The sequence below is a fragment of the Thalassophryne amazonica genome, chromosome 17 (assembly GCF_902500255.1).
Source record: "Thalassophryne amazonica chromosome 17, fThaAma1.1, whole genome shotgun sequence".
NCBI lineage: Eukaryota > Metazoa > Chordata > Actinopteri > Batrachoidiformes > Batrachoididae > Thalassophryne > Thalassophryne amazonica.
The window spans coordinates 59,737,817-59,757,994 of NC_047119.1; the positions used below are offsets into that span (position 1 = coordinate 59,737,817).

Here is a 20,178-nt window from a genome sequence, read left to right on the forward strand (position 1 = left end):
CCTCCTCTTCAACAGCCCACACAACACGGTGCATTTGACAAGACAGAACTGAAAGGGTTTTTTTTTTAACCGTTTGTTTGCTGTGTGGTGATATAAAGTCAGTTGGAAAACTTTGCTTGTACTGAACGCGGTGCTTTTGAGAAGAATACAGTGAACCAGGCTGACATATTATTTCCCTGTTTGCCATCACTGGATGTTTGCATGAATCACCAAGTTCACACAGATCATTAAAAATAAACAGTTTTTAGAACAACCTTATTTCAGCTTGGGACTCCGACGAGGGCGGTCGGATCTCCTCCACTCTCCCTTATCTCTGTTCTCTGCCTTTAACCTTCAAGTCCCTACGTCACCAGACTGTGAATTCCTCAAATTATATTGGATTCTGGATCTATTGGACTACCATTGGATTAACGATGGAATTGATCAGCTGGTCTCTGAACGCTACTGACAACATTTTTTTCTACAAGAAGGTGAGAACCGGGGGATCCTACCTGCCCAGATGGAACGTATCCTGCGGGCTATGTCCTCGACTCCTGTGGGTCTTGGCTTGTTGCATGCTTGGTGCCTTTCTCCGTTGAGGACATAGAGGATTTACTCATTTTTGGTCTCATGGTGGCAGGGCTGGTACTTTTTGGCTTATGTGTCGCCCTGATCTACCGGAAAATTAGCAAGACGGCGGCATCAAGAACCACAGCCCCTCGCTGTTTTTCACTGCTGTAACCATAACATTACAGTTTTATCAAGCCTGAAGGTCAAATTGCCTGACTGTTTTTCCTCCAGAGGGATTTGTTTCGGCCTGGGGAACATTGGCTATCTCATCTTACAAAGACAATAAACTCCTTTTTACAGGACTGAAGAATGCTCCATTCCCTCCCCCCCACCCCCTCCTTCCCCCATCAACACACCCCTTTCAGCCCCCCCCCCCCAAGCTGATGGTGCGGCGCATCTCAGGGTTGCTACGTGGCCTTCACCCACTTGCCTCAATTCGGATAACGGTCTTCTTCAAACTTAGTGCACATAAACAATGTCAAATGTGTATGTGTTGCCTTCAATTCTGATGTGTGCCATTATTACGGTAAACAAGTAATAATTGTGGACTAATTGCTGTCTGAGGTAACTGGAATGTAAACGTAATTTCTCCACTGTGAGATCAATAAAGTATATCTAATCTAATCTCTCTCCCTCAGTCACACACGCACACAGACAGACACGCACAGACACCTTAATCAAAATCCCAAGAACGTTAGGTAGTAAAAATAAAGAAATAATTTTAAAATAAAAAAAAAATTAAAAAATAAAAAAATAAATAAAAAAAATCACAGTTTGATAATAATAATAATAATAATAATAATAATAATAATAATAAAGAAAGTTGTATTGATTATAACAATTCTTGTTCATGCATACTTAGTCCATAATGTCCTACTACATTGAATGTCAATTCTGAGGTTATTCTGTTACTCATTCATACCCTTAAGAATGTTCTGAGTTGATAAAAAACTTATTCTGTAAATAGTTCCTTTAATATTGTGATCAAAAACATTGAATGTCAATTCTGAGGCTGTTCTGTAAATATTCATTCATACACTTAAGAATATTCATGTTCTGAGTTCATAAAAAACTTGTTCTGTAAATAGTTCTCTTACTTTTGTGATCAGAATCATTGATTTGAATCTCAATTTTGATGCTGTTCTGTAAATAGTTTTCAAATAAATAATAAACATAGCAACTTCTGATCACTCCATATCAATTTCAGACAGAAAATAATGTATAGATGTAAGCCCCACCCATTTCCGGTCAAACCACTCCAACTTCTGGTTTAGGCCCCGCCCACTCCGAGTACAAATACAGATCATTTAGATGGTTGACCAAATATAGATACTGATGCACTCGCTCATCCCTAATGGATACCATCTCGGAGAATATATGCTGCATTGCAAAGGAATGTGCTGCTGATGACCGGAGAATATTCTTCATAAATTTGGACTCTAGACAGTCAGAGGGGCAGTAAATGGAATTCTGTATCGTCTGCCTCAACATGGCAGCCTTATCGGCTCCTGAAGGCCAAATACTCTGTTCTTCCCCCAGAAGGATCTACAGCCTTGGTGAAGGAATTCGGCTCCCCCTTCTCATCTATCTACACCCCCCAGCCTGCTGTTGCCTAGCAACATCAGACTTTACACACACGGACAGAAACTGACAGAAGCTTAACTCATCTGGACACGACGCATGTCTCCCTCCTTCCATACCTATTATCCCCCTGTGTCGCTCCACTCCCCTCACCCTGGCTTCCTCCCTGCCACCTCAAAGGCAGCCCTGTATTTACTGTTGCAGCCTTCAACCCCCCAAGCTGGGCAGCGTGGGCCCCTCCTGCTGCAGCCTTCACCCACTTTGACTCAATTCGGATGACGGACTGCCTCAAGTTTAGTGCACATAAACAATGTCAAATGTATATGTGTTGTCTTTAATTCTGATGTGTGCCCTTATTACGGTAAACAAGTAATAATTGTGGATTAATTGCTGTATCTTGTCTGAGGTAATTAGAGTGTAATTTTGTGGTTGTTGCACTTGTGTAATGACAATGACAATAAATCTCATCATTTATATAGTTCTTTTCCAGCTGCATCAGATGCTCAAAGTGCTTTACACATCAATGCCTCACATTCACCCCGATGTCACGCTGCTGCCATACAAGGCGCCCACTACACACCGGGAGCAACTAGGGGAATAAGAGCCTTGCCCAAGGGCCCTTAGTGATTTTACAGTCAGGCCCTGGGCTTAACCACAAGACCATCACCTCCCCAGGTCACCCGATTGACTCGTCTCTCTTTTGCAGTTATGTGTTTTGATTTTTCTTTTTCTTAAATAGCCATAAATACCTTTCAGTGTCATCTCTGCATCTTAAGTACCTGGATATATGGTAACAAACATCCTTATTAACAAACACCACTTTTATGTTGTTGGCTACCACTGAAACCGCACAGCTGGTGTGTTGTGCATCCGGGTATCTCCAGGTTGATGCATGTGCACAACATTTCAGCCATCAAGTAACCTAACTTAACCTAGCTATAGTTAAAGAAGTTAACTTGCAAGCAGTCCTAGTGTTAAATTATTTACAGATAACCAACACCCATATAAAAAACTTAGTTTATCTAAACTGCCAGTAGATGGCAGCATTCATGCCATTGTGAATAGTAATTGCCACACATTTGCTAAAAGTCTTGAATCACTTAAACAGAATTTTCAGTTTTCAAATTGCCCTTTTTTTTTACAAATGAAAAAAGACATATAAAAAGACAAGTACAGATTTATTTGTAAAAACCAACACACACTTTTCAGTAAGTTGTGTGTTATACCGACCAACCACTGATGTCAGGAAACTAATTTTCTCATAATGCACTGCAGCCTGTGTGTCTGTAAACAATAAAACCTTCCAAATTAGTGCATTACTTTAAAACTAAAACATATAGCTGATATTTTCACTTTGTAAAACAACAGAGGTGACATTAATTTCAATAACATGTGTGAAATTAGTTTGTTTAAAACTTTAACCATAAGTCAAAACTGTCTGCCTGTGCATGACTCCTGTCATACGCCTGCAAGTCTGTATCATGTGGAAAATAAATGATTTTTTCTCCTTTTCTTTCTTTCTTCTCTCCCTTTTCCTTTCTCTCTGGCCACCAGGTCTCTTTTGCTGACAGAAGGCTGATCTGAGACAAAAGCGCTGGCTCACTGTTGTGTCAGTAGCTGCTAGTGTACCTGAGTCAATACTGAAAGTTATTGGTTTCGCTTTTATCTGTAACTTCCACTAAAATGTTTAGGGGTTTAGCAGTTTAGCTTTAGAAAAGTTAACTTTTCAGTTAGCGGATTAACAGTTATAGAAGCTAACTTTTTGGTTAGCTGTGCCCACCACTGCTCAAGGCGCGTCACACAAGTAAGGTGTCTAACCTTACCAACCCCCAGAGCCAAGCACCCAGGTGACAGTGGTAAGGAAAAACTTCTTCTGATGATTTGAGGAAGAAACCTCAAGCAGACCAGACTCAAATGGGTGACCCACTGCTTTGGCCATACTAATAAAAAAAAAAAAAAAACATTTTTAACAATACAGAGGAACATAAAATATTGAGAGTTATTAAGTCCACAGAGATGTCCTGGACAGCACCAGTTGGTTGGGGGGGGGGGGGGGGTGTCTTCAGATCCACTCTTCAAGCATAGTCCAGGCATCCCAGGCATCAGCACCACAGGCAGAGGTCGTCCACACTGTCAGTGGACTAGTTCTGGTTTATTTTGGCTGTGCCAGACCATTTATTACATATCTCACAGCAGAGTTAAATGAGACATCTTAGGAATAAATTTTGCTCAGGTAAGGCTCACTTCAACATACATCATCATATTATAGGGCATCACGCAGGGTACACCCTGACCAGGATGCAAGACTGTCAAATCTGTCAGTCAAATTACAGCCACCAATTCTCCAAACCTGCATGTCTTTAGAAGTGGGAGGAAGCTGGAGCACCATGAGGGAACCCACGCAGACACGGGAAGAACATGCAAACTCCACACAGAAAGTACCAAGTGGGTAGTGATCTCATGACCTTCTTGCTGTGATGCAATAGTGCTAACCACTAATCCACCATGCCAGCCAGTATATACAGATTTTATATAATATGATCCCTTTTTAAAAAATCATGTTGACCTCTGTTGTCCAAAAGCCCAGTTTGGCAATGACGCTGGATTCATTTGCTGTAAAGTAAGAGTTCATACGGGGATGACCCTGAGTACCCCCAACTCTCCAACCTTCAACAAAGTTCCTCAATATTAATTTGATAGTAATATACTGCTGTGAGATACATCTTATGAGATGTTTTAAGTGTGTTACATTGTTGAATATTGATCTGTGTCCCCCCAGATGAAACTCATTCCAAATATGTGTCTCTCCTGTTGCAGATCTCATTGGTGTGTGGGTCTGACCCACGCTGTGAGCTGCCATTTTAGATTGATTATCACCTCTTGTTGCTACACTCATTTCTTGTCTCTCAGGGTGATCACGTCAATAAAACGCCTAAAATGTGGGCGGAAATGTGAAGTATTTCTGTCTCAATAAATGCCAACGGCTCATTAAATGTCTGTGGGTAGCTCTCAGATTCATCACAGAGTCTAACATTATCAAGCTTCTCAACAGCTGAATTAACCACAGCAGGGAAGCTGTTGGAAATTGTTACCATGGCAGGAAGCATTAGATCGTCATTAGCATTCATAGCGGTAACAGATGGAATCATTAGGATTGTGAAATGGATTAGAGATAAGGAAAGACTTCAAGGCAGGATTTACCTCCCACACAGGAAGCAAGACAACAGCACTCCGCACGCAGGAAGTTAAACCTGAAGGCAACACAAAACATGATCCCTGATATCTAGTGGTGCAGCTTAGCTAAAATTTCCATCACCTTTGGGTATTTTGTGATAAAAGCAGAGAATTTGGCACACCTATAGCCAAAGGTACTCCAAATAAAACCAGATATTGAGCCGTCATGAGTCTCAAGATGTCAACCGTGACAGCAATTTGATAAAATGCTCCAATCATATTGAAAAATATACCACATTATATACCACATTATTTGTCTAATCATAAAGATTACAAAAGGTATAGTTTGGACTATCTATGACTCAATGTTCTGGAGTTATGGGGTAAAACAGCAAGCAAAAAGTTTGACAAAGGTCAATTTCAGTTTGTACAGGTGTCAAAAGTTAAATCTGCTCAAATTTTGGTATAAAAGAAATGATGCAAATTATTGGTTGAGTTAATAGTATTTTAATAAGGAATAGTTTGCACCATCTGTCATTCTTAGTTTTCATGTTACAGGGTAACATATGTCATAGACATCAAATGGACATCAAACTTGTTTGACATTTACTTTGGAGACCAAACATTCAACACAGTCAAAACTGTTCCATTTATTAATCCTATTAGCTCAACCAATAATTTGCATCACTTTTTACCAAAAGTGAAGTAACTTAAACTTTTGACCCCTGTACAAACTGAAATATTAACCTTTGTCACCATTATTGTTGTTTTTACCCCATAACTCCATAACATTCAGTCATAGATTGTCCAAACTATATATGTTTGGAATCGTAATGATCAGACAAATAATGTGGTCACTTTCAACACAATTGGAACATTTTTACACTTTGACCCCTGTATAATTCTTTATTGATCCCTGTAGCTCATTAGAGGCAGTGGTGGGCACAGCTAACCAAAAAGTTATCTTTGATAACCTTTAATCAGATAACAGAAAAGTTATCTTTTATTACGATAAACTGCTAAACTGCTAAAAAAAAAAAATTATATTTATTACAGATAACCGATAACTATTACTATTGGTTTGGACACGGCCACATCAGATTACGCTGTCGGCTTCTGATAAACCAGTTTCACTTTAAGCAAGGCAGGGGCTGCTGGGTAAATTCAAGGATCACAAACACAAAGAACACACAAAAATAAAAAAATAAAAAAATAAAACCCCAAACACTGTCATCATCTTTCAAAAGCAATGAAACACAGTATTATGTAGAAGTCACAGCAAAAAGCTGCCACTTTTTTCACACGCTTTGAACCCTGTGGCTTAAACAACTAAAATACATCCATTAATGCATTGATTGGCAGAATAAAATACACGTAGTAAATATAAATTCTTACCTGTTAGTTTCAGTGGGATTCATCTGAATAAATAATCCACATAAAGTGTCCTTTTTTAAAAAAAAATCCAAAGCAGTGACTAAAGGTGAAGAAAAGTCCCTCCCTTTGTACACACAGCTACGCCATGAGAGCTTCTCAACCCCACCGAGTCTTGGCGATTAAATTAAAGCCACAAAGAAATAAAATAATGTTAAAATTAGTCTGTTTTGTTTTTGTGTCGAGTGGACAAGTCACTGTAACATCCAAAGTGAACCTGAACTACACTACCCACAATGCTCCCTGCATCGAGCGGCCAATCACGTTTTGCGCTTGATGATGTCATCAGCAAGCGACAGGCAGCCAGTCTGCTAAAAACTCAACAAACGGACTAAAATGTTTGATTTTAGGGTTTACAAACTTTTTTGACCATTAAACTTTACCAGCAAAAAATATGTTATCAGACTTGGCACATATTACGGCGTTTTGGGATTATGTTTCACTGCTATGCTGATGATACTCAGTTATACATGCCAATAACTGCTGGTAATCTAGTTCACATAAAATCTTTAGAAGATTGCCTTGCAACAGTGAGAAGTTGGATGTCTAGAAACTTCCTACTTTTAAACTTTGATAGGACTGAAATGATGGTTCTTGGTCCATTGAGACATCAGCATCAATTTGACCAGTTAATGCTCAGCCTAGGCTCATGTGTCATACATCACACTGACAAAGTGAGGACCCTTGGGGTAATTTTTGATCCTACATTGTCCTTTGACCTCCACATTAGAAATATTACAAGGACTGCTTTCTTCCACCTGTGAAATATAGTGAAGATTTGTCCCATCCTGTCTATGGCTGATGCTGAGACCCTGGTCCTTGTGTTTATCTCTTCTAGATTGGACTACTGCAGTGTTCTATTTGTTGATTTACTGCAGTCCAGCATTAGGGCTCTCCATTTGGTTCAAAATGCTGCAGCCAGACTTTTGACACGAAGCAGAAGGTTTGACCACATTACACCCATTTTGGCATCCCTTCACTGGCTTCCTGTCCCAGTGAAATCAGATTTTAAGGTTCTGCTACTCGTCTATAAAACTGTTCACGGACTGGCACCTCCCTACTTACCTGACTTAATTAAACCTTTCGTACTGGCCTGGGCTCTGCCGTCTCAGGGTGCAGGACTACTTTGTGTCCCTAGGGTGAATAAGAAGTCTGCAGGTCACAGAGCTTTCTCTCATCATGCCCCTGTTCTGTGGAATGATCTCCCTGCATCAATTAAACAGTCAGATTCTGTGGAGACTTTCAAGTCCAGACTTAAGATCAGTGGCGGCTGGTGGGGCTGCTGTGCCAATAGATTCCCTTGCCTTGTCCAGTACAGGCATTCAAGTGAACAGTCGGAAAATTACTACAATTCCACAATAATCATTTCATGTCCTTCTCAAAATCAGCAGTTTTACAGATAAAGTTAACCATTTACAGCTATATTAGGCCCCATTTCTACTTTGGAAAGGAACAGTATCAAATACAACACTCAAGTTCTTGAGCAAAGAACATTTCACCATTTGACACCAATTACACACATAGTACACCAAACTGTACTGAACTGCCATTATCTTCAGACAAACAGATCCTGGGGTTCACAATGACACCGACCTTAACAAAATAGAAAATATCACCAAATTTACACTCTTTCAAAATATGGAAAAATTCTTCAATTGACAAAAGAACACTATGTACATACGACAATGTTCACACCACCTTCAGAGAGAGAGAGAGAGAAAATGTTTGTGTGTGTGTGTGAGAGAGAGAGAGCGAGAGAAAATTAAGGTAATATTTTGCATGAACATTAATGAGTGGAATGGAGGCAAACTAAAGAAGCTTGAAAAACTTAAATAACTTGACTAACTAATAACACCAAAACCTTTAAATTAAATTGGTTAAAATTAATTAACAGTGTAGAGGACAAAGCAAATTAAGTTTACAAAACCACTTAATTAAATGCGTTGCTAAACTTGGGTTTGTCTGACTATAAGTGTCTTGTGTGAACTCAGTGGCTGAGTTAGAATTTCTTTAAAAAACATGCAAATTGCTATTTTAGGGTTTTGTTTTGTTTTTTAAACTGAGCAAATAATTTGTTTTAGAGTGTGGAATACTCCAAAGAATATTTCACTTCTGTGAACTGATCCTCATAAACTTGTAAAGTGAAATCAAAATACCTTTGAACACTGTTACAAACAGCCCGGGCCTCCCCTATTACCGTTATAACTGGTCTGCTGTCCCAATAGAGATCACAGCTTTGATCCCCTAAAACAAACAAAAGAACATCACTCATTTGTTTTATCTTAAATTTTCACCCTCGTTTCCACACCAGGAGCAACATTCGGGAATAAATCCGAGCAGCTCGTCAGCTCACCTGATGCGCTCCTTTCCATCCGCGCAGATCAGCAGCCTCCGTGACGTGTGCGCGCTGACAGTGTGAATGAAGCCTGACACGGTTTATAATGAGTCTCTCCTCCAACCGGGATGTGCAATTGTCATTAAACCACGAGAAAGATCTGATGTGCGCACCTCCATGCGCCTCCAAAAGGATCCCCGCCAAACTTTGGTGTCATTGATTTGATGAGTTTTGTCCCGTTTTAAACCTCGGAAGACATAACGAGCAGGTGTCCCAGAGTTCTTCAAATTACTTCAGCAAAACACACGGAGACAAAATAAAAATAAATAAATATTACCCAAACGTCGCCATATCTCTTCCTGCCTGACCGGCGCCCCAAAGCCATTAATTTTGGCAATGCTGATTTGCCAAGTATTTATTAATTTTCCCTAGCAACTACATACAATTGGTGATTTCGCTGCACTTCAAGGGCGCTTTGAATGATCGCCCAAGACGAGGAATGATACGTTTTCTGCTTCTGTTGGTGGAAATGCACTGTTGAATGAGAGTCAGTTGGAGGAAGTATTGTTTTAATCATTCATATTACATGTAGGCACATACTACTAAGTAAAACTGACATTGATAATACTTTTTAAATATATATTATGATTTTTCCTCTCCACATCTAGGAGGGCAGCGCCAGAGCGCCCCCTATGGGCCAGCCGCCACTGCTTAAGATGCACTTATTTTCCCTTTCATATGGCTAGCATACTGGTATAGTTTTGTTTTACGCTTTTTACTCTTTTTTTGATCAAAGTATTTTTTTTAGTTTTTTCCATTTTTACACACAAAACAAACAAAGAACACAAACTTAAAATAACCCTCCCGCCTCACCCCTTCTAAACCAGATCAACTATAATAATAACTAAACTGTACAGGCATCTAAGGACACACAAACACAATCTTAAGTACTGTATGTTAGTATGCATCACAGACCCTGATAGTATTTAAACTAAAACGTCTGCAGGCAAACTCTCAAAATAAGATAGACATGGCTGCCATGTATCAAGGCCGGGTCCAGGTCAGGTTTAAACTTTGACAGTTTGTCCTTAGACCAGTGCAGATGATGGACGACTTCAAACTGAAGAACAGAATGTCTCAGACATATTGGAGATGAATAAATGTTCTTGATAATGATTCCCCACATTGAATCTGATATGGTTTCATCTAAGTCCGGCTCCCATTTGTGTTTAAGGGAGTCCAAACTTGTCTCATAGTGATAGCTCAGCAGTTTGTAAATCCTGCTGAGTGTCCATTTTGGAAAAGTTTTGCACTCCAGAATTGAATCCACCATATTCTTAGAGGGACACAAAGGAAAACTAACAGAGTTTGACCTCACAAAATGTCTGACTTGGAGATATTTTAAAAAAAATATGGAACGCTTCACAAATTTGCGTGTCAGACTTGCGCAGGGGACCATGCTAATCTCTGTATCGTTCCAATTTTCGTATATGTGCTACTGTCGTAACACGCTTTTTACTCTTTCAAGTCATTTTATTAGGAAACGGAGCGTGCCGCGGCCTCACCTTTACCTAAATTCTGGGTCTTTTAGTGAAGTTTAGGGCTAGTGGCCGGCGATCACCTTAGTATTTCTCTGTTTTTCTTGTTGTTTAATGCTGGAAAATTATACAGTATTTCTTGTCTTTCTGATGCCTGATTCTGCTTTTTCTCTCTGTTTAACGTGCAGCTCCATCCAGAGATGGGAGTTGTATTTGTGCTGGTGAGCCTCCTGTCCTGTGCACCAACAGCATTTCCTGTATACAACCCCTGGCAAAAATTATGGAATCACTGGCCTCAGAGGATGTTCATTCAGTTGTTTAATTTTGTAGAAAAAAAGCAGATCACAGACATGACACAAAACTAAAGTCATTTCAAATGGCAACTTTCTGGCTTTAAGAAACACTATAAGAAATCAAGAAAAAAAGATTGTGGCAGTCAGTAACGGTTACTTTTTTAGACCAAGCAGAGGAAAAAAATATGGAATCACTCAATTCTGAGGAAAAAATTATGGAACCACCCTGTAAATTTTCATCCCCCAAATTAACACCTGCATCAAATCAGATCTGCTCATTGACATTGACCCTATGTGTCTTTTTGCAAGGAATGTTTTTGCAGTTTTTGCTCTATGGCAAGATGCATTATCATCTCGAAAAATGATTTCATCATCCCCAAACATCCTTTCAATTGTCCAAAATATCAACATAAACTTGTGCATTTATTGATGATGTAATGACAGCCATCTCCCCAGTGCCTTTACCTGACATGCAGCCCCATATCATCAATGACTGTGGAAATTTAGCTGTTCTCTTCAGGCAATCATCTTTATAAATCTCATTGGAACGGCACCAAACAAAAGTTCCAGCATCATCACCTTGCCCAATGCAGATTCGAGATTCATCACTGAATATGACTTTCATCCAGTCATCCACAGTCCACGATTGCTTTTCCTTAGCCCATTGTAACCTTGTTTTTTTCTGTTTAGGTGTTAATGATGCCTTTCATTTAGCTTTTCTGTATGTAAATCCCATTTCCTTTAGGCGGTTTCTTACAGTTCGGTCACAGACGTTGACTCCAGTTTCCTCCCATTCGTTCCTCATTTGTTTTGTTGTACATTTTTCGATTTTTGAGACATATTGCTTTAAGTTTTCTGTCTTGACACTTTGATGTCTTCCTTGGTCTACTAGTATGTTTGCCTTTAACAACCTTCCCATGTTGTTTGTATTTGGTCCAGAGTTTAGACACAGCTGACTGTGAACAACCAACATCTTCTGCAACATTGCGTGATGATTTACTCTCTTTTAAGAGTTTGATAATCCTCTCCTTTGTTTCAATTGCCATCTCTCGTGTTGGAGCCATGATTCATGTCAGTCCACTTGGTGCAACAGCTCTCCAAGGTGTGTTCACTCCTTTTTAGATGCAGACTAACGAGCAGATCTGATATGATGCAGGTGTTAGTTTTGGGGATGAAAATTTACAGGGTGATTCCATAATTTTTTCCTCAGAATTGAGTGATTCCATATTTTTTTCCTCTGCTTGGTCTAAAAAAGTAACCGTTACTGACTGCCACAATCTTTTTTTCTTGATTTCTTATAGTGTTTCTTAAAGCCAGAAAGTTGCCATTTGAAATGACTTTAGTTTTATGTCATGTCTGTGATCTGCTTTTTTTCTACAAAATTAAACAACTGAATGAACATCCTCTGAGGCCTGTGATTCCATAATTTTTGCCAGGGGTTGTATTTGTTTTGTGAATTGTTTTGTTTCTGTGAATTGTTCTGTAATTTATGTCTGTAGCATGACCCAAGCAGAGGGTCACCTCTTTGAGTCTGGTCTGCTTGAGGTTTCTTCCTCAGAGGGAGTTTTTCCTTACCACTGCTGCTCTGGGGGTTAGTAAGGTTAGACCTTACTTGTGTGAAGCACCTTGAGGCAACTCTGTTGTGATTTGGCGCTATATAAATTAAAATAAATTGAAAAATTGAAATTGGACTGAAAGTTATCAGAACTAAATTTATCGGAAGATAATTGGTCCGATGATGGTTTTAAAACTAATCCGACAGCAAAAACATTAGCTTCGATAACTATCTGCTATTAGATTAGCTGAACTGTGCCCACCTCTGGTTAGAGGTCACTTCCAGGATGGTTCCATATCTGAAAATAAACAGTTTATTTAGAATATGTGTGCCAAATTCCATGCTTTTATCACAAAATGTAATTATTTCACTATGCTGCCTCACTAATCAAGAGTCCAAGCACCTTGCGTAGTTGGAGTGAAGGAGCTTATTGTAATAGCACCTATCCAGTGGTGGGCACAGTTTCAATAATCAGATAACCGATAATTATCGAAGATAATGTTTTCATTATCGGATTATCTTTTCAGATAACTTTGAAAACCATTAATCGGCCTAATTATCTTCCGATAAATTTTTGTCCCATAATTTTTAGACCGTTAACGCAGTAAACAAAGCTGAACAGCTATAAACTCTTATAAAATTTAAAATCAGTTGAACACCTACCTGTTAAACATTTTGTAGCAGATGTGTAGTTGTACTCTCTGCAAAAAGAGGAGAGCTGCTTCTAGAAGAAACCACTCTATCCTCTGCAGGCAAAGGAGAACTGGTCACCAAAAAATGCCTAATTTCTTTTAACCCCATACTGATATGGCGCCAGTATCACCCAACTCATCCCAGAGGCATACATTTTTAATTTTATTTTTAAGATATATGTTTTACGTTTAAAGTAATGCGCTAATTTTTAAAGTTTTAGTGTAGACATGCTGTGTCCTGGTGCATTATTGGTATAGAATAATCTCAGTGCGTTCACAACATGAAAAATGCATTTGAGACACTCTGATCAGGCTTCACGGATAACATCATTAAACTCTAATGTCTAAAACTCTTGTGAATATATTCTCTGGGTTTATAGACATTATTGTGTTTGCGTTTATTAAATTCCACGCATCTCAAATGTAGCAGAGTAGCAGCAGACGCAGATTATCTGGAATTTTGTTTTGGCAAGTCTCTACTGCCATCTACTGGCTAGTAGTGTTCACGGCAGTATTCAAACTGAAGCTGGGCTGATATTTTCAATCACTGTACTTGGTTCCAGCTCAAACTGTACCACAGAACCGCACGGTGTAAAAGTTCAGAGTGCACAATTTATGTTCTCACACACGTACGTTCAAAAACCACACGTCGGACGTAAACAGATGCTTTTCTTCAAACTAAATTTACAAAAACTCTTGATGGGAGACATCAAAGTATAAAACCAAAACAAACAAACAAACAAAAAAAAACATTACAAGACAAGTCTATGGTGTTTGCACAGGCACAGTGTGAGAGGTGGTCATGAGATGTTAAAGACAGCTCATTATTCCATGTATACTAAACGATGCAGGATGCGCGATTAACCTGAAACTTGGTGCGATCCAAAAAATTACGGCATGAATGAAAAATCAGATGAAAAAGGGCCAAAACTCGCACAGTGTAAACCCAGCTTAAGTACTGAACGTCTGACACCAGTAGATCATGGCAGTGTTCTATTTATTTTTGACACCGGTTATATCAGACGGTTATCTAATTACAACTTGGCTTTTTTTTTTTTTTTTTTTTGAAAATGCCTGTTTTTACAAATAAAAAAATGGAATATTTTACAAAAGCACATTTATCTTTACGCACGACACATGTCACATTAACGTGTTTGTTTACATAATGAATGACTCAACCAATCAGTGTTTAGCAGAGGCACATTTTACCCAGGATCCTTTGCAATCTGTCTCTGTTTGTTACATAACTTCAGAATTAGTGCATTATTCAACATTAAAAGATATATGTTGTATTTTAACTTTGTACAAATGACAGAATTGACATTAATGGAGTTATTCTATCAGTATTCATTTTATACTCAACAAAAATATAAACGCAACACTTTTGGTTTTGCTCCCATTTTGTATGAGATGAACTCAAAGATCTAAAACTTTTTCCACATACACAATATCACCATTTCCCTCAAATATTGTTCACAAACCAGTCTAAATCTGTGATAGTGAGCACTTCTCCTTTGCTGAGATAATCCATTCCACCTCACAGGTGTGCCATATCAAGATGCTGATTAGACACCATGATTAGTGCACAGGTGTGCCTTAGACTGCCCACAATAAAAGGCCACTCTGAAAGGTGCAGTTTTATCACACAGCACAATGCCACAGATGTTGCAAGATTTGAGGGAGCGTGCAATTGGCATGCTGACAGCAGGAATGTCAACCAGAGCTGTTGCTCGTGTATTGAATGTTCATTTCTCTACCATAAGCCGTCTCCAAAGGCGTTTCAGAGAATTTGGCAGTACATCCAACCAGCCTCACAACCGCTGACCACGTGTAACCACACCAGCCCAGGACCTCCACATCCAGCATGTTCACCTCCAAGATCGTCTGAGACCAGCCACTCGGACAGCTGCTGAAACAATCGGTTTGCATAACCAAAGAATTTCTACACAAACTGTCAGAAACCGTCTCAGGGAAGCTCATCTGCATGCTCGTCGTCCTCATCGGGGTCTCGACCTGACTCCAGTTCGTCGTTGTAACCGACTTGAGTGGGCAAATGCTCACATTTGCTGGCGTTTGGCATGTTGGAGAGGTGTTCTCTTCACGGATGAATCTCGGTTCACACTGTCCAAGGCAGATGGCAGACAGCGTGTGTGGCGTCGTGTGGGTGAGCGGTTTTCTGATGTCAATGTTGTGGATCGAGTGGCCCATGGTGGCGGTGGGGTTATGGTATGGGCAGGCATCTGTTATGGACGAAGAACACAGGTGCATTTTATTGATGGCATTTTGAATGCACAGAGATACCGTGATGAGATCCTGAGGCCCATTGTTGTGCCATACATCCAAGAGCATCACCTCATGTTGCAGCAGGATAATGCACGGCCCCATGTTGCAAGGATCTGTACACAATTCTTGGAAGCTGAAAATGTCCCAGTTCTTGCATGGCCGGCATACTCACATGTCACCCATTGAGCATGTTTGGGATGCTCTGGACCGGCGTATCCGACAGCGTGTACCAGTTCCTGCTAATATCCAGCAACTTCGCACAGCCATTGAAGAGAAGTGGACCAACATTCCACAGGCCACAATTGACAACCTGATGAACTCTATGCGAAGGAGATGTGTTGCACTGCATGAGGCAAATGGTGGTCACACCAGATACTGACTGGTATCCCCCCCAATAAAACAAAACTGCACCTTTCAGAGTGGCCTTTTATTGTGGACAGTCTAAGGCACACCTGTGCACTAATCATGGTGTCTAATCAGCATCTTGATATGGCACACCTGTGAGGTGGGATGGATTATCTCAGCAAAGGAGAAGTGCTCACTATCACAGATTTAGACTGGTTTGTGAACAATATTTGAGGGAAATGGTGATATTGTGTATGTGGAAAAAGTTTTAGATCTTTGATTTCATTTCATACAAAATGGGAGCAAAACCAAAAGTGTTGCGTTTATATTTTTGAGTGTATTTATATACCAAACCATAACTCAGCATTGCTTTATTTTCCAAGACCTCGGCCTGACGGAAGCGTTGTGATTGAATAGAGAGTTGAGCTTCATGGCTCCTATCAGCTTACTTCTGTGCTGGAAGCCATGTAGTAAACAGGAGCTTCCAGCAGGGGGCAAGATGTTCAAAAACAGAAGTGCTGACTCATTGGGTCTGTTGTTGCTTTTGATGCTACCAAAAGCGATCATGGTGTTAACACTCAAAATCAGCTTGTTAGTAGTTGCAAGTGTAACAAAGACAATACAGGGAATCTATCGGTTATCTGTAACGTCCGATACATTTTTGGGTGGTTTATCAATTTATCTTTATCAAAAATAAACCAGTTATCAGTTAAACTGTTAAACAGTTATCAGTTATTCAGTTATCTGATCATCTGTTATCAAAGTTAATTGTTTGGCTATCTGTGCCCACCACTGCACCTATCATGGTTAGGGAAGTAGCACATTGTTCTTATGGTCCAAAGTGAAGGTACCAGAAGTGCGACAAAGTCACTGTTAAGTCATTCTCAAGTCATCAATCTGCAAGTCTCAAGTCAGCTTGCAAACAATTGGTGTGCATTATGATTTGATAAGCGAATTTGATAAGCAGATCAGTGCTGTTGTTAGAACAAGTTTCTTCCAACTCCGTCTCTTAGCCAAGTCCAAGCCATATTTCTCTAGGATTGACCTTGAGAAGGTTATTCACGCCTTCGTCACAAGTAGACTAGATTATTGTAAGTCTCTGTACGTTGGTTTGGATCAGACCTCTCTAAACCGCCTTCTGTTTATTCAGAAGGCTGCTGCTCATCTTCTTTTGAGGAAGAAAAAGTCCGACCACATTACACTGGTCTTGGCTCCTTGGCTTCTGGTCTATTACCGGGTTGATTTTAAACCTCTTTTAATTGTTCTTAAAGCCCTCAGTGGCCTGGCCCCAGTGTATCTTTCAGAGCTTCTTTATCCTTACATCCCAAACAGAGCCTTAAGGTCTTCTGACCAACTACTGCTGGAGGTGCCTAAAACCAGATTAAAGATGAGAGGTGACAGAGCCTTTGCAGCGGCGGCCCCCCAGGCTCTGGATTAGTCTCCCCTTTAATAGATCATCCCTGTCCCTAGAGACTTTTAAAGCCTCTTTAAAAACCTATTTCTTTTCTCTGGTGTTTCCCAAACTGAGTGATTACATCTCTGTTTCCTAGTACTTTTCACACTATATTTTACTTTGTCTTTTATTTGATTTATTGCTTGTTGTAATTTTATTATTTTTAATTTTATTTATTTACAATTGGGTGTAACTTAGTGCCCATTTTTTTTTTTTTTTTTTTAACAGCGCTTTGGTTGACTGCTGTCACTTTAATTGTGCTATAGAAATAAAGGTTGAGTTGAGTTGACCCTTGCTCCCGTTAGGGGCGCCACAGCAGATCAATCCTTTCCATCTCACCCTGTCCTCTACATCTTCCTCTGTCACATCGACCACCTGCATGTCCTCCCTCAGCACATCCACAAACCTCCTCTTTGGTCTCCCTCTTCTCCTCCATCCTCAGCATCCATCTCTCTGTATACCCTGGGTCCCTCTGCACGTGTCTAAACCATCTCAATTTGACCCAAGAAGGCCTGAATCATCATTTCTGAAGCTGGCAAAGTGCATTCGACAAGCCGTCAGCACTTAAGTAGTGTGAGATACTAAAAAAGTGCTTGGGGTCTGTTGTTTTGCTAGTGGGCTTGTCTAACACTAAAACAGCCTGTTTGGCATGTTGCATGTTCTGGTACTTTCATGCTTATAAATGCTCACATAATGTATCAACCTGAACCATGATAAATGCTATTGTGCTGATTTTATTTTATTTAGATTTTTTATTGACATTTGTTTTGAGGGTTGGGGTCCAAGCCCTGAAAAAAGTCAGGTCTGGGAACCCTTTTGTTTTCATATGATCATTTGTTTTTCTCAACTAAATGTGATGCTGAAGCCTAGACCAGTGTTTCTCCACCACTGGACAGCCGGGGAGCACCATTGAGAGGGCTGCAAATTTTTGAAGTTGAACCTAATTAATTGAACCTAATATTGTAAAATATTAATATTACAATTTTAATCTAATCTGTGATGGATATGAAATGTTTTAAACACTATATAAAACTGATATGCAACTATTAAAACACTAAATAATACATGATTCATCCATCCATCCATCCATCCATTTTCTTCCGCTTTATCCGGAGTCGGGTCACGGGAGCAGCAGCTCAAGCAAAGCCACCCAGACCTCCCGATCCACAGACACCTCCCCCAGCTCCTTCAGGGGAACCCCAAGGTGTTCCCAAGCCAGCCGAGAGATGTAGTCCCTCCAGCGTGTCCTGGGTCTTCCCCGGGCCTCCTCCCAATGGGACGTGCCCGGAACACCTCTCCAGCAAGGCATCCAGGGGGCATCCGGAAAAGATGCCCGAGCCACCTCAACTGACTCCTTTCGAGGTGGAGGAGAAGCGGCTCGATTCCGAGCTCCTCCCGAGTGACTGAGCTCCTCACCCTATCTCTAAGGGAGCGCCCAGCCACCCTGCGGAGGAAACTCATCTCGGCTGCTTGTACTCGCGATCTCGTTCTTTCGGTCATGAGCCAAATCTCATGACCATAGGTAAGGATCGGAACGTAGATCGATTGGTAAATTGAGAGCTTTGCCCCCCTACTCAGCTCTCTCTTCACCACAACGGTCCGATACAGCGACCGCATCACTGCAGATGCTGCACCGATCCGTCTATCGATCTCACACTCCATCCGTCCCTCACTCGTGAACAAGACCCTGAGATACTTAAACTCCTCCACTTGAAGCAAGGACACTCCACGATTCATTAAACTTGAAACATCATTAACGCAAAAGACCATGAACGTTCACAGCATGTGCTTGAGAATGTGCAATTTAACAACAGCTGATACTTACTGATTTGCATACAAACAGCATCCATCTGTTTGACAAAACTGATTTTCTAGACACACATTCTAAATTTATGTACATTAAATATATAATCTATATTATAACAGCCAAGTGGCCTCTGTGTGTGTGTGTGCATGCATGTGTATAGCTTCAATCACGCAGAACCTGGGGAGAGCTAACATTTTCCATTAGGTATGCTTATGTACTTTTGGTAAAGGATGAACTCTGCGAAAATGAAAAGTTGATAGGACAAATATTTTTGGAGAAATTTGGAATTTTAGCTAACCAGTAAACAATGGACATTGTGCCACAATGCACCATGGGAGTTCAGGGTTTTAAATGTTGTTATTGTGGTTCATGTTAACAGTGTTGTTAGTGTTATGTAATTCAATTAGTTTGGTCAGTTTAGTAAAGTGTCATATTGCCATTACCATGAATGAGTTAAGTGTCACTTTGCTGGTACCATGACTGAAAAGTGTATTGCATTTGATGTCTTCCGCCACCATCTTTGTTTGTGAATGTGTAAAAATAGAAGCACCTGCTTGTGTCAGAATGCAGAAAAGACAAAAAGCTCTCCGTGCATGCGTGTGTGCATGCGTGCGTGCATACGTGTAACTTCGATCACGGTGAAAGTGTGGAGAGCTGACATTTGCCATTTGGTATGCTTATATATTTTGGGTCAAAGATGAATGCCACCAAAACAGAACATTGATAGGACTAATATTTTTGGAGATGCTATGGATATTAGCTACAACACTGAACAATGGACAGTGCTAACTACATTCTGGACTCACACACCATTTCAGCAGGGGGCAGTAAATCATGTTTATATTAAAAGTGTCAGTGTGTGTGTGTGTGTGATTTTATTTAGTAAGTTCAATGTAAGTACATCATATAATTGTAAATACGTTAAAATACATGGATGACACATGAAAGTGAAAACATTTATTTCTATTGTGGTTCACTGAAAAAAATCAAATGACAAAATAGAAGTAATAATAAAATACCATAATAATAATACTGATAATAATAGTGTGTATATGATAACAACAACCTAAACAATTTATAAATACATTAAAACAGTAAATTAACCTTAAAAAATTACATAACTAACAGCAAATAAAAGGATT

At 39.9% G+C, this 20,178-nt stretch overlaps 1 non-coding gene across 1 annotated transcript; it reads right to left on the minus strand.

Moving 5' to 3' along the window:
• Positions 1-10,476: 10,476 nt before the first annotated feature.
• On the minus strand, positions 10,477-10,580 carry LOC117530173. The gene has a single exon (XR_004566210.1). It is a non-coding gene; the product is annotated as a U6 spliceosomal RNA (small nuclear RNA).
• Positions 10,581-20,178: the final 9,598 nt, after the last annotated feature.